This window comes from Ochotona princeps, chromosome 29, assembly GCF_030435755.1.
Source record: "Ochotona princeps isolate mOchPri1 chromosome 29, mOchPri1.hap1, whole genome shotgun sequence".
In the NCBI taxonomy this organism is placed as follows: Eukaryota; Metazoa; Chordata; class Mammalia; order Lagomorpha; family Ochotonidae; genus Ochotona; species Ochotona princeps.
Genome location: NC_080860.1, coordinates 632,069 through 646,128, shown reverse-complemented (window position 1 = coordinate 646,128; position 14,060 = coordinate 632,069).

Here is a 14,060-nt window from a genome sequence, read left to right as displayed (position 1 = left end):
GCTTTCCCAGGAGGCCAAGTGAGCACATCGCTTGCAAGCAAAGTGAATCTCGGGGCAGGAAGCTGCCAGGGCAAGGGCAGGCCACTGCGGACAGCCAAGGAGCGGCCCATGTGAGGTCACCACACCTGACCGTGCACCTGCCAGCAGAATGGAGGCCACAGGGGACAGGGCTGGGAGGAGATATTGACAATCACACAACTAGAGCAAGAGAGACCAGCTCCCACGGGCACGGTTCATTCCTTCTCTGTTCTGTAGACACCAGCTTTGTTGTGAGTGGGTGTCAGAGCTGGCAAGAAGCAAGGTGTAGCTTGGCAAGAACTCGGGGTCTGATGGAGTAGACAGCACATGCGCCCACCCAGGTCTCCCACCTGAGTGGCAGGGCCCCAAGCTCTCCACCCATTTTCTGCTGCCTTCCCCAGACGTATTAGCAGGGAGCTGGATTGGAAGTCAAGTAGCTGGGACTGGAATGGGCACTGGAGAAGGAATGCTGGCATTGCAAGCAGAGGCTTAACCCACTGCACCCCACGTTGGTTCCCATGCTGCCATTTCTGCCGTTTAGGCCAGAAAGATAGTTTTTGCAAAAGCTTTGAGACTGAATTACGACCTGAAGAATCTGCCTGATATTCTGCAAAACCACACAAGAGTCTGGCTGAGGGACCTGCAGGTCCTAACCCTGCGTTTACAGGTAACCACCATCAGGTAACCTCCAGAGCCCTGGTCTGTCTTGGGTGCTTGGGGACTGTGCCCTGACCGTGAGCAAGCAGGGTCTCCCCCAGAAGACCCTGCACAGCCTCCAGGACTCCATACGCACCTGCACCTTAAACAGGGCAGCTGTGCGTACAGCCACTCCACCTGCCACGCCCTGTGCAGGGAAGGGTGGCGTTGAAGAGGACATGCAGACTCGCCCTGCTCCACTGCAATCCTCTCCTGGATGGAGGCAGGGGCGACAGCACTGACTCAGTTCACTTATATGAAGGCAAAGTGATGGACAGAAGGCAGAGGGGAGTCACTCTCCAAATGTCCACGAAAGGAGGGCTGGGCCAAGCCGAGTAGGAGCCCGGGTGTCTCAGTTTGGCCCCTTGGGGCAGCAGGAGCTGGGGTAAGGTGGCACAAGCTATGCCATACCAAAGGCAGCTGTGGCCTGGCACAGCCTGCTTGGTGAGCATGGTCAGCCGGCCTGGCCACACCAGACATGGCTGCAACCAGCACAGCTTCCATGGCCCTCACCGCAGAACAGCACACCCACAAAGACCCTGGTGGTGGGTATCTGGGAGATGGCCTCTGGTGATAGACACTCCTGGAGGGGCCAGACTGTGCTTTCTGCATTGAGGTTTTCACTGTCATGAGTGGCACCTCCTGAACAGCCAGGAAAGACAGGAAGGTGAGCAAGAACACTGGTGTCGGGTTGCTTGGCAGCCCTGCACAGCCGACTCTTGCCAGAGGCACCTGCTCAGTCCCTGGCTCGCGTGCCGGATCTTCCTGGAACCGTGGCCCCTGAGGGAGGCGGGACCACGTCACTGTGACACCACCTCCAGGGGAGCAAGCTCCTCTAAAGGAAATCAGACATCACAGCCGACACAGCACACGCCCACAGCCTCCATTTCTGAGCATGTGGTCGGGGAGTCACGCCTGCTGTGCTGGCATTTGTGTTTCCCAACGCTCGTTGCTTGTCCCCTTCCTGGCTTTTCCAGGACTCCCGTCATTCCCCTCTGCGTGTGCAGGCTTCCTGGCACCAGGCCAGGTGGGTAAGGGGAAGCTGGTGGGAGGCAGCCGTTGGTACCATTGTCGCCAGCATCCGACTGTCTGCAGGCTGGTGTGGGGCCAGCGGCATCCACGGTGCAGAAGGCACTCTCTGGAAGGGGCTCCTCCTGCAGGGTGAGCTCACCTCCAGCTCCACAGTGAACAGCTGAGATCAGGAGAACTTGCTGCCTGCAGTCTTTGCTTAGACTCGGCGCCAACGCCAGCCCAGTCAGAATGAAGAATGCAGTTTGCAGACTCCTGATGAAATTAATTAAGAGCACACTGACAGGAAGATGGATGGCGACTGCAGGCTGCAGAGCCTGCCCAGCTCTCGGGTGTAGGCTGTGCCTCACAGGAGCCCTGGGAGGTGCACAGCTCCAGCTGCCGGAGGGTCAGTGCCCAGGGTGCTGGATCTCACAGCTTCCCCAAAGAAACCGTTAGAAGCTACAACACCTCACCAAGTCAGTCCACACGTGTGGCGCAGACCAACTCAAACAGGACCAGGCTGGACCGGCTGAGGTCATCATGTCCTGACCCCGGCTTGCAGGCTGGGAGAAACCCCGGCCCTAACCACAGAGCCCTCAGGGAATGACCTTCCAGCTGTTCAGCTGGACTCACTGCTGCTTTTGAGGTGTGTGTGAGGGGTGTTCCCGTGTGTGCACCTATGAGTGCAGGTGTGGGTGTTCATATGTGTGAACCTGTGTGTAGGTGTGTATATGTGTGCAAGCGTGTGAGTTCATGTGTATGCACATGTGTGCGGCTGCAGGTGTTCACATGTGTGCACTGTGCATGCAACTTGTGGATTAATGTGTGTTCACCTGTATGCACATGCATGTGAGGGGTGTGAGTTCATGTGTGTGCACCTGTGTGTGTGGATTAATGTGTGTGCACCTGTGTGGGTGTGTTCACATGTGTGCACCTGTGTGTGTGGATTAATGTGTGTGCACCTGTGTGCAAGCATGGTTGTCCACATGTATGCAGGTGTGGGTGTTCACATGTGTGCACCTGTGTGTGCTGGTGCATTAACATCTCTGTAGAAATGCATGTACATATTTGCAATGCGTGTATCTATAAGCGTGTGTGTGCACTGTGCGTGTCAGACATGCCTATGTGTGCATGTCTGAGTGGACTCAGCAACACACATGCATCACACACCCCTGTGCTTGTACATGTGTTCCTGCTGCCCACACTGGAGCTGCTGCTGGCTCCAGGTGAGCGTGGGCCCAGGCAGAGGAGAAGCCCAGGGCTGCCCCTGGTCTCCATGTGGTTTCCCCAGAGCATCCGACTTCACTGAGCTCAGCCCCTCACACCTGTTTTGGCAGGCACTCGGGATCACCCCTGGGAACTTCCACCAGGTGCTCCAATCACCTTTCATGCTGAGCGGGGGGGTGACACGGCCGCCATTGCCATATACAGTGCTCCACATTCCATGGTTCCCTGAAGCTGTGCAACGGCCAACCCCCAGAACGTGACTATGTGAGCCCCTCACTCCACCCCCAAGCCCTGGCCTCCCACGGGCCGCTCCCTGACCCTGGCTTCTTCCTCCTTCAAGAGCACCCCCACTCCTGCCCCTCCCTGCTGCCCGCAGCCTCACCATCCCCTCTGCAGCTGTCATTCGCTCCAGCAACCAGCAGAGGGGGTGCCGTCTTCAGCTCCACTTGCTCAGTGAAAAGCTGCCGGCTCCGGGCTCCCGAATACGCTCATCTACTCCCTGCCTAATGAGGATGGTGGGAGCTCAGGCGCTTGGAGAAAACTAAAACAAGACGAGCAGTTCTCAGCCCCACACTGTGGCAGGCCACAGGCCTGCTGTGCTCCCCTGGAGGCAAGAATGCAGAAAATGCAGGTGGGGCCCAACCTCCAGGAAGGGGCAGCCACCCTAGCCGACCCAGGCCACGCCACCTAACATCCCCTACTCCACCTGCCCCACCCCGCCCCACCTAGCATCCCCCAAGCCCCCACACCCCACCCCACCCCTACCCACACCGTGTGAGCGAGGAGCAGAGGTTCTGCCACCTGCTTCCCACCCTCAGCGTTCTCTGCCTTCCCTCCCTTTCCCTCCCTGTACCCAGCTCCTTGAGCCACCATCTGATGTCACTCGAGACGCTGGCCTCAGGAGTGGGGCTGGGCAGTGATCCCAGGTGCTCTGACACGGGACCCAGGCCCTCCAGGCAGTGGCTTCACCACTAGATAGAAGTCGTCCCCGCCACTGGGTGCGTGCTGGAATCAGCTGAGAACACAGAGGAGCCGGCTCCGAGAGTGCCGGAAGTGTGTGGGAGCTGGGGTTGGATGCGGAGAGCACTGCAGCTTAACTCCGACTCCTGAGCTGGTAACCCGGGGGACCTTTCATCCAGGCCTTAGGTTCTCAAAGTCTGAGCTTTTGTGTTGTGTTGCTAAGCGTATGCCCGAGCAGTTGGTTATTTTTCTGCCACTGTATATGGAACGGTTTCTTCAAATTCATTCTCGACATTTGATTTGTGTGGATTGATCTTGTTGAATTCAAGGCCCCTGTTTTTCCTGTCCTCTGCCAATGTCACAGCGGCAAGGACTTTCAGCTCACGTCTAAACTGCCTCTCTTGCAGTACAGACCACAGATGGCCCGAGGCGTTCTCAGCTGGGAACAGCTCCTCAGAATGTGCAGTCCCACGCACCGGAAGAAGGCTGCTGTGTCAGTGCACGGAGCCCAAGCACTAATGTCAGCCAACTCTCCCAGCTAAAGTCACAGTTACAGGGCTAAGGGGCTGCACCCTGGATGACCAGCCAGGGTGGGGACATCACACCACCAGAGGCAGGGCGACAGAGTGCAGGCCACCACACGGCACATGTCCCGACCCAGGTGGAGCCATACAGGGAGCTGTGGCTTAGCATGGCACCCCTTCCTCTCTCAACCCCCACCCCAGAATCCCTCCCTGATGGACAGGGAACAGGTGAGCCGCAGTCAGCTTTGCTCCGTGTCTGCTGTGTGAACTTTTGCGCCCTCCCTCATTGTAGTGACACACGACCCTCAGGGAGCACCCAGCAGAGAGGCCATGGGGCAGGGGTAGGGATGGGGAGAGGCCATGAGTGACACATGACCCTCAGGGAGCACCCAGCAGAGAGGCCATGGGGCAGGGGTAGGGATGGGGAGAGGCCCTGAGTGACACATGACCCTCAGGGAGCACCCAGCAGGGAGGCCATGGGGTATGCTTTCCCCGCTGAGGCTTCTCTGCCATTGGGCCTGTTGGAGGGCAATGGGCACTCCGTTTTAGAATCCACAATGGCAGACAGGGCCCAGGACCGGCCCAGTGGCCACATGCCTGAGTGGCAGGAGCTCCATGGTGCCCATGCCACGGACAGCACCACAACTGTTGCCACTTCTGTTGTCATGGGCCCGGGGGCCATTGCTGCAGTGAGACGGAGTCTTGCAGAGGTCCCAGGCTGGACACTGGTCCCCAGCCCTAAGCAACAGGATGGCCCCTTGTCTCCACAGCCCAGGGCTGCTTTCAAGTTCAGACCTCTGAACAGGTGACCCTGGCGCCAAGAAGCACAGTGCCCAGTCCCAGCACTGTTGAGCCCAGGCCAGAACCTTCCCCCAAGTCCCAGTAAGACTGAGTACTGGACCCAGCAGCAGGGAGCAGGAAAAGTGAAATCCCAGAGCAGCAGAGAGCTGTAGTGGGGTGGGACCAGCCTTGAGATGGGCTTCCCACTAGGCTGGAAGGGACTGGTCCTGGGCCAGGCACTCCTAAGGGCAGCGAATGCTCCCCAACAGATGGGGTAGTTGCTGACCTGAGGTGGCTGAGCCCAACCCCATCCTCCCACCTGTTAACCTAGGCACCAGACAAGTGATGGGAGCCCTGGTCCTCCCTGTCCATGGTCAGGGCGAGGCCCTGAACATGCAAATGGGTGCAGTTTGGGCAGGCTTCAGCACCTGGCATTTCCTCCCTCTGCCCCCATGGAGCTCAGCACACGGTGTGCACAGCAGCTTGCACACAGTGGGCTGCGTGCCAAGCCTGCAGCCACATTCGCACTGAACAGTACAGACTGCAGCAAGAGACAGAGCAGCATCTCCCAGCTCTGTCTCCCACCAGCCTACGTCATTGCAGGGCTGTGTGCTTGCCCAGGTCAGACCCCAGAGGACCCTCAGCACTCACAGATGGCTGACGGGAGGCTCTGTGCCAGGGGGCTGAGCCAGGAGATAAGGACAGGGCAGGGACCGCAGCAACCCTCAGCACGGCTCGGAATGCGTTCCAGGAACAAATGCACACTCGATCCTGGGAATTACACAGGAGCTGGAGAGCAGAGTCCCAGAGGCCACATCAGGAGTACCCAGAAATTAGTATTAAATCAAAACAGAAACTCGAGATTGAACAAGTACTGAAATAAAAACTCACTGGCAGGGTTGAGTGACATGCTCCAAGTGGCAGAAGATTTGGTTGCAGTGAAGACGGTGCAGGTCAGGGGGTGTGAGAAGCAGGAACCTGTAACAGGTGCCCAGCCCGAGGCCAGTGGGACTCCCAGCGGCACAGCACACACAGGGCAGCCTGGGCATGGAGAGCAGGGGTGGGGCACAGCACACACAGGGCAGCCTGGGCACGGAGCAGCAGAAGGGGCCTCTGGGGGAGGAGCCAGAGAACTCAGAGGTAATGGATAATGCATGCCAGGTGCTCAGAGTAGAGATAATCAGCCAAGTCTTTCATATCCAATAAAACCATCTACTCAAAACCCAAAAGGGGCTGCCATCGTGGCACAGCAGGTTAGCTGCCACATGCAATGCCATAAAGGGGTGAGTTCAAGTCCCAGCTATTTACTTCCGATCCAACTCCCTGCTAATGTGCCTGGGAAAGCAGCAGAGGACAGCCCACGTGCTTGGGCCCCTGTGCCCACATGAGAGACCAGCAAGAAGCTCCTGGATCCACCCTGGCCCAGCCCTGACCATGGAAGTGAACCAGTGGGTGGGTGATTTCTCTCTGTCTCCCCTTCTTTCTGTAAATCTGCCTTTCCAATAAAAGTAAATAAATATTTTTTAAAACGATTTATTTTATTCATCTGAAAGATAGAGGTAGAGAGAACAGTGGGTCTACTACTCATTAGTTCACTCCCCAGATGGCTGCCACGGTCAGGGCTGGGCCAGGCTGAAGCCTGGAGCCAGGAACTTCCTCCAGGTCTCCCAGGGGGAAGTGGAGACAGACCCAGGAAGCACCTACTCGCATCTCCCTGGGTACAAGGGTCCAAGCACTTGGGCCATCCTTCTGATACATTGCTTTATCAGGCAGATTAACAGGGAGAGAGCTGGATGAGAAGTAGAACAGCTGGGACGGAAACCAACACCCATGTGTGATGGCAACACCACAAGTGAGGCTTAACCTACTATATCATGGTGCCTTGCCCCGACTAACATTAATCTTTTATTCATTTTTATGAAAGGAAGATTTTGCAGAAAGACAGAAAGACAGAGAGAAAGATCTTCCATCTGCTGGTTCATTCCCCAAGTAGCCGCAATGGCTGGAGCTGAGCCAATCCGAAGCCAGGAGTCAGGAACTTCCTCTGGGTCTCCCACGTGGGTGCAGGTTCCCAAGGCTTTGGGCCATTCTCAACTGCCTTCCTAGGCCACAAGCAGGGAGCTGGATGGGAAGCGGAGTAACTATAACAATAACCAGTGCCCATAAAGGATTCCGACACTTGAAGGCAGAGGGTTAGCCAATTAAGTTATCGCACTGCCTCAATAAAATAAAATAAATCTTCAAAGAAAAATAAATGAAATGAACAGAAGCTAAGAAAATACGCTGAAGCAGAGTACAATAACGGTTCTCCTTCCCTCACTGAACTCACTTAAAAAGCAATTATGTGAAGCAATATGCATGCGATTGTATTGTTGGGCCCACAAAGTACTTAAATATAATCTCCCAAGAAGGAGAATGTGTCAGTGCCACAGAGGCAGATGAGAATGGAGCAGCACAGCAGCAGGCGGTAAATCCCAATCCAGGGCAAAACAAGCGGGAAGTGGAGGCAGACCCAGGAAGCACCTGCTCGCGTCTCCCTGTTAGTTCATCTGGAAGCAGAAAGGAAGGGAGGCTAGCAGCTACAGGAGCCTTCGCACAGACACACAGGACTGCTAACCCAGCCAACAGGAAGTGGGCGGAAGAGAGGGTAGCCCTCCTTAAGAGTGGCTTGCTGTAACTGTTGGAGTTAGTCCCCTGAGTTAACAATGAGAAGCACATGCTTAGCTGAAGATGGGGTTCTCCAAGGTGACAGTCTTGGGGGGAGGCGGGAGCAGGGGATTCTCTATGGTGACAGTCTTGGGGGGAGGCGGGGGCAGTGTTTTCTCTGCCAAGATGTTTGCCTCATTCCAGGGTCACATCCAATCGCCAGCTGAAAACCCAGCCAGCTCCGTATTTCCTGTCTTGTGCTGCCTGCGTTGCCTTGGCAGGATCAGACCACATGATCTCCTCATGTGTCTTACACAGTCCAGAGGTGCCCGTGCCCACCCCTACCTTATTTTCTTTAGATCCCAAGGCTTTGGGCCGTCCTCCACTGCTTTCCCAGGCCACAAGCAGGGAGCTGGATGGGAAGTGGAGCAGCCAGGACATGAACCAGCACCCATATGGGATCCCGGGGCGCTTAGAGGTGGAGGATTAGCCAGGTAAGCTAGTGCACTGGCCCTAGCTACCCCTACTTTAAAGAACTGAAATCACATAGAAAGTGATCTCTAATAACATAAAAATAGATTAGACATCAATAAAAAGGGAAATTTTAGAAATACAGAAGTTCAACAAGCCATGTCTGAACCAAAACGAGCAGAGGGAAGAACCCAGTGGAGACTTGACAGAAACGAAAGGTTCAGAGCCACAAATGCAGCCAAACCTGGACCTTGGGAAGGGGGCTGCACCCACAGAGGAAGAGCGAGCACCCAAAGCAGGGCCTGAAGGAGGGCTGTCAGCTGGTCTCAAGGAAGCAGCAGTGCCAGCACTGTGAGAGAGCAGAAGGATCGGAGGGCAGGATCAAGTCTCAGGAGCACAGTCCGCTGATGAACTTGGAGAAGTAAAGAATGCAAACACTATGACCGACAGGTGCATCTATCCCTCAGCGTTCCGCAAGGACAGCCCCAGGCCTGGCGAGCTCCACCCGGGCCTGCAACCAACTGTGTAAAAAAGAATCAACACCAATCCTCTGCCAGCTCTCCGGACACACACAGCAACAGGAGCACCTCCCAAGCCACCTCTGAGCAACCGTCAGCTGGCACAAGACCATCACAGTGAACCTGCGGAGCACAGGTGCCGAGACTCCCACTGGAAACCAACAGCAAAGTGCGCACGCGGGAGTGCAACAGGCCTGTGGGGACCTAGGAGTGTGGGCTTGCAGGAACCAGGTGATGGCGCAGGCCAGGGCATGCAGGGACCTGGGGGTTCAAGCCAGGTGGGCAGGGCCAATCTTGGGCTGTGGTCCCAGGCAGGGTGGGAGAAGGGAGGAGAGAGACCTAGGATAGCACGCTGGCCTGCTGTGCTGGTGGACCAGGCTTGGAGAGCTTTGATTGGGCATGGGTTTTGGGTGTGTGGAGGGGTAGAGCCCTAGGTCAGCACACATGCCAGGAGCTTGGGTCCCTGGCGGGCAGGCCAGCACACCATACCACCAAAGATTGAGCTTAGGAAGGCTGGGCTGGGGACCCCAAGTGCTCCCAGGTGCAGGAAAGCAGATAAGGGGATGTGAGGGAAAGAGGACCCATGAGGAAATGTGTTGCTGCCGTTTTTATCTTTTTGCCAAGATTGACAAGTTCCCATAGCTTGTTACAAAATGCAAGGGATCCAGAACTGAAAATGGATGGCGTTTGAATGGATCCCCCAATCTACCTGTTGGGACCTGAATCCCCCAGGGAACTGTATTGGGGCTCTGATGGGAGCCAAGGGCTCAGCACTGCACAGAGAACTGAGTGGTCACCCCAAGGTGGGTTGGCTATGGAAAGGGAGTCTGGGCTCTCTCTTCCCGTCACCCCCGCCTGAAGGTGACAGAGAAGCTCTTTGCAGCGTAGGCCCCTAGGGTTCAGGCTCCCCAGCCCTGTTGGGAATTGCCTGGCTCCCGCCATTCTCTGCCAGCAGCAAAAAGGGACTCAGACAACCACAAATCTCACAGATCCTTCCTAGAACTGTCTTGACAAACAGGAACCAGGCTGGAATATAGCCGCTCGTGCCACGGGGAGGCCGCGGGGACGGGGCATGAACCCTGGCACAGCCTGGGAGCCTGGGGGCAGAGCCTGAAGGGGAGCCCTGGGCCCCACGGTCAGTTGATAGGTAGAGCCTTTAGAGATGACATTCAGACACCCAGACCTGCACAGGCAGACAACACACAGACGAGTCGCATGGAGAACCACCGGCACAGCCTGAGCCAAAGGAGGGACACCTTACCACGTGCCTGTGTCCTGGCGTGGGCGGCCCGGAGGGGCCCACGGAGAAGCATGCCCAGTTGCACACATCCATGTTTGAGCACATAGCACCTTCCTACACTCCGTGCCTGAGCACCTGCTGGGGATGTGGCACTGATCACAACCACCTGAGGTGCTGCCTGTGGGAGGGAGACACTGGGTGAGGCCCAGCAAGTGTGTGGCTTCTGACAGCTGCACATGGACATGCTTACCTGGGAACAAAGCCCCAGGGAACTCCAGTGACTGCACCTGAACTCCACCTGACTTTCCTGAGCCCCAGAAGGGCAGGGCTCCCCGACCTGCTCCCTCAGGGACCAGCCACGCACACAGACCCGTGGCTGCGCACAGGCGAGTGGGGCCTGCAGGGGCCTGGCTACAGTGTGCTGCCTCTGATGTACTGCAGTTCATTTGTTCATTACACCCTAACCAGGCTGTGTAACAAATACATGTTCCATGAAAACTTAAAAGAAACAGAGTGGGGACGGGGGGGCATGCGGTGCAGAAGTAAAAGATGAGCTCTGTCAAAGCTCTGGAGGAAAGCATGTCCCACGGGCCCAAGAACCAGGTCACATCCAGGAAAGGAACCCCGGCGGACAGCCTGCCAGAACCACCACACCAGCCCTGCACCCGTCCCAGGGATCCAGTGGAGCCACGGCTCCTGGGAGGACACTCAGCGGAAGCTGAGGGCGAGGCCGAGGGCCCTTCATCCCCGGGGCCTCACCGTCACCATGTCCCAGCACAGGGACCTGGCTTCAGAAGTCAGGGCAGGGCTCAGGAAGGAAACCGGAGGAGCCCTTCTGAGATCTTCCTGCGTGCATGCCAAGTGCAGGGGGCCTGGGGAGCAGCTCAGTGTGGGGGGAGTGTCCCCACACACGCCTCAGTCACAACCTTGGCTCTGACCTTGGGGACTAAGGACATGGCACGCTCAGAGGGTGCCTGGCCGAGGGACTCCTGGGCGGCCTCAGCCCCATTTGCAGCTGTAGCTGATGTGGTAGCAAGCTGCTCACCTGGCTGTCAGCCCACCCAGCTGCTCTCCTGAGTCTCTCGCCCTGACTTCTACCGGCACGGGACCGCAGGAAGCCCATGGCTACTCGGCTCACACCATGTGGCAAGCAGGACCTGAGAGGGGAGGGTGCTGGCGAGGTGGCCCCTGCAGCTGCTTCAGCTGCCAGGGTTTCCAGGGGAGGCTGGGGAGCAGGACTAGGCTCCCCGGCCTGCACTGCCGTCCACTGCCGCAGAGAGGCCGGGCCCATTCCTCCCCTCCCCGCTGCCATGGGCTCCCAGATCCAGGTCCTGGGGGAGTCGGACGGTTAGCACCCCAACACCAGCAGAAGGTGGAAGGCCGTGCTGGCTGAAGACTGGCTGTTGTCATACAAGTGGCACACTAGGTGGCTGGGCTTGGCAGCTTCCCTGAGCTTCCTGTATCAGGTGGAGGTATCCAGACGTTCTGCTTTTGTGATTCACCCTGGTTGTCACCATTGGCCTCCCAGGAGTCCCAGCAGAGTGGGGGGAGTGTCACTGGCAAGGAAGCATTCTCCCTGGCTACCTGGGCAGGACCAAGCCAGCTTTGGCCACAACCACGGGGTGGGGGGGAGGCAGACCTCTCCCTCACTGCCTCTGAAGGCCTGATGTGAACAGAGCACACCTGACCTCCACCTGGGGCTCCAGGCCCGGCCCTTCCCTCCATGTACCTGGAGCCCCTGTGTGTCTTATGCAAGATCCCAATCAACCAGGACTTGCCCTAAGGCCTCCTTGCCACAGAGGCCAGCAGGGAGAAGGAGCTGGGCCCCACCGTCGCCTGGCAGGGCTTGGCCACCCTCACAAGGTGCCCACCCCCAGGGCCTGAGGCTTCTGTAGGTAACAATTTGCTCTCCACCAAATTGCACCATAGACGGGAAATCGGACCCCTGCCAGCCGGGGGCTCTCCAAGCCTCAGTCCTATGACTCTTACCCTTCTGTGGAGCCTCCTCAGACCAAGGACAGGCAGCTGGAGAGGGCGAAGGAGTCCTTGGGGCGGGTGGGACGGAGGTGATGCAGGCTGCGGGTGGAGAGGAGCGGGCCGCTGGGGCTGCATGAGCTGGGCATCAGCTTCTGCTCCAGGCATCAGTACTCAACACTGATTGGCCCTCAAAGAAAGAGCATTTCTCCCATTGCTACTGCAGGATATAACAACCAAAACTAGAGGGTTTACTTAACCCTCCAGTCCAAGCCCCTCCCAGGGTGAGGCTGCAAGAGGCTGGGCCTCCTCTGGTCCTCCCCTGCCCAGCAGAGTTTGTGCTTCATGCGTCTCAGGCCATCTGGGGAGACAGGCTTTGGGCCAGGTAGCCAGAGCCCACTGGCACAGCTCTGCTGTCCTAGTTTGGGAGCCCTGCCGGGGAGCGGACCCACACTGAGTGAATGCTAGGGAACACTGACCCAGGGCTTGGACCCAGGAGCTCACAGTCCATCCCGCCCAGTTGGAGGTCCCCAGTCTCACTCTGGCTTCTACTCTTCCAGAGCCCCCGCTGGGTCCTAAGTCATCCACCCCAGACTTCAGGGTCCGAGTTCCTGCCGGACTGTCCGGAGGAGGCCACAAGAGCTCCATCCTCCCAGCTTCTCTCTCTTGCTCAGGGAGCAGGTGTCCAGCCCGGCATCCCCCATTAGAGACCCCGGACTTGACCCCAGGCTGGCTCCCGACTCCAGCAGCAAGGATGGTGCTAAGGGCTCATGTGGGACACCTGCGTTGAGTTTCTAGCTCCCAGCCCAGCCCCAGCCACTGTGAGCATTCTTGGGAGTGACCTCTTGCGAGTGGACTCAGCCGGAGGGAGATGCAGAACTTCCTCAAGCACAGGCAGCCCGGGGGCCCTGGTTCTGGCAGAGCAGGTACCTTCACCCCCAGCTGGGGAGTCAGGAACCCCCTCTGAGGCCCCCGCACAGGTTTCTGCTGCTCCAGGCAGAGCCTGGGGAGCCCAGGTTACACTGCTCACACCAAAGGCAGGGCAGGAAGCCGCCCTCAGCTCCCCAGAGCAGAAGCAACCAACAGGAGAGAAGGAGGCAGGACAGGTGGCCTAGGGTGGACCTGCCTTGCCCATGGCATAGGCTGACACAGCTGCAAGGATCCCTGTCCCCGTGGGCAGTGAGAACTGTGCACGTCCAGGCTGCTGGGCGAATGTGTCATCACCAGGGACCCACTCTGATAGGTTGTAGGGTGACCTCCACAGCAGTGTTGGCTGATGGTCTAGAAGAATCTGAAGGCAAGATTGGGCTGCTGAGCAGGGAGAGGTGGGACAGAGATGCTAGGGAGGCAGTGAGACCAGGGACGTCTCCTTGGGGGTCTGGTGTCTGAGGGCAGCACAGCCCTGCTGGGAGGACTTGGGTTCACCATGGCCAAGGAGCAGTACTCCAGCCCTAGGGCACTCCCTTCTGCGGGCACTCTGCCCACTGCCCTCCTAGTCCACATACCACATACTGCACATACCACATACTGCACATACCACACACAGTATGGACATGATCACTGCCCACTGCTGTCCTCCCAGTCCACACACGCACACACAAACACACATGCACGCTCTAGACATGGTCACTGCCCACCGCTGTCCTCCCAGTCCACATGTGGACCACGCGTGCGCGCACACACACACACACACACACACAGAGCCCACTGCCCTCCTAGGCCATGCCAGCAAGAGCTGTCCCAGAGAATGCTATGCTTGCCCTAAGTCATTTAACCAATTACTAAATGTGCCGTCTCTCACCAGGCTCAGGAACTCAGCAGGACAGACTCCTGGCTGTGTGACAAGCAGGGTGGGGAGTGTGAGTCACGCTTCCCATCACGGAAAGGCTGCAGCCAGGACTCTGAGGGTCCTGCTGAAAAGCTAAGGGGGGTGGGAGGGACATGGGTGGCCACTGAATGCCTCCCCCAATCTTCAATTCTGGTGTCCATAAAGGG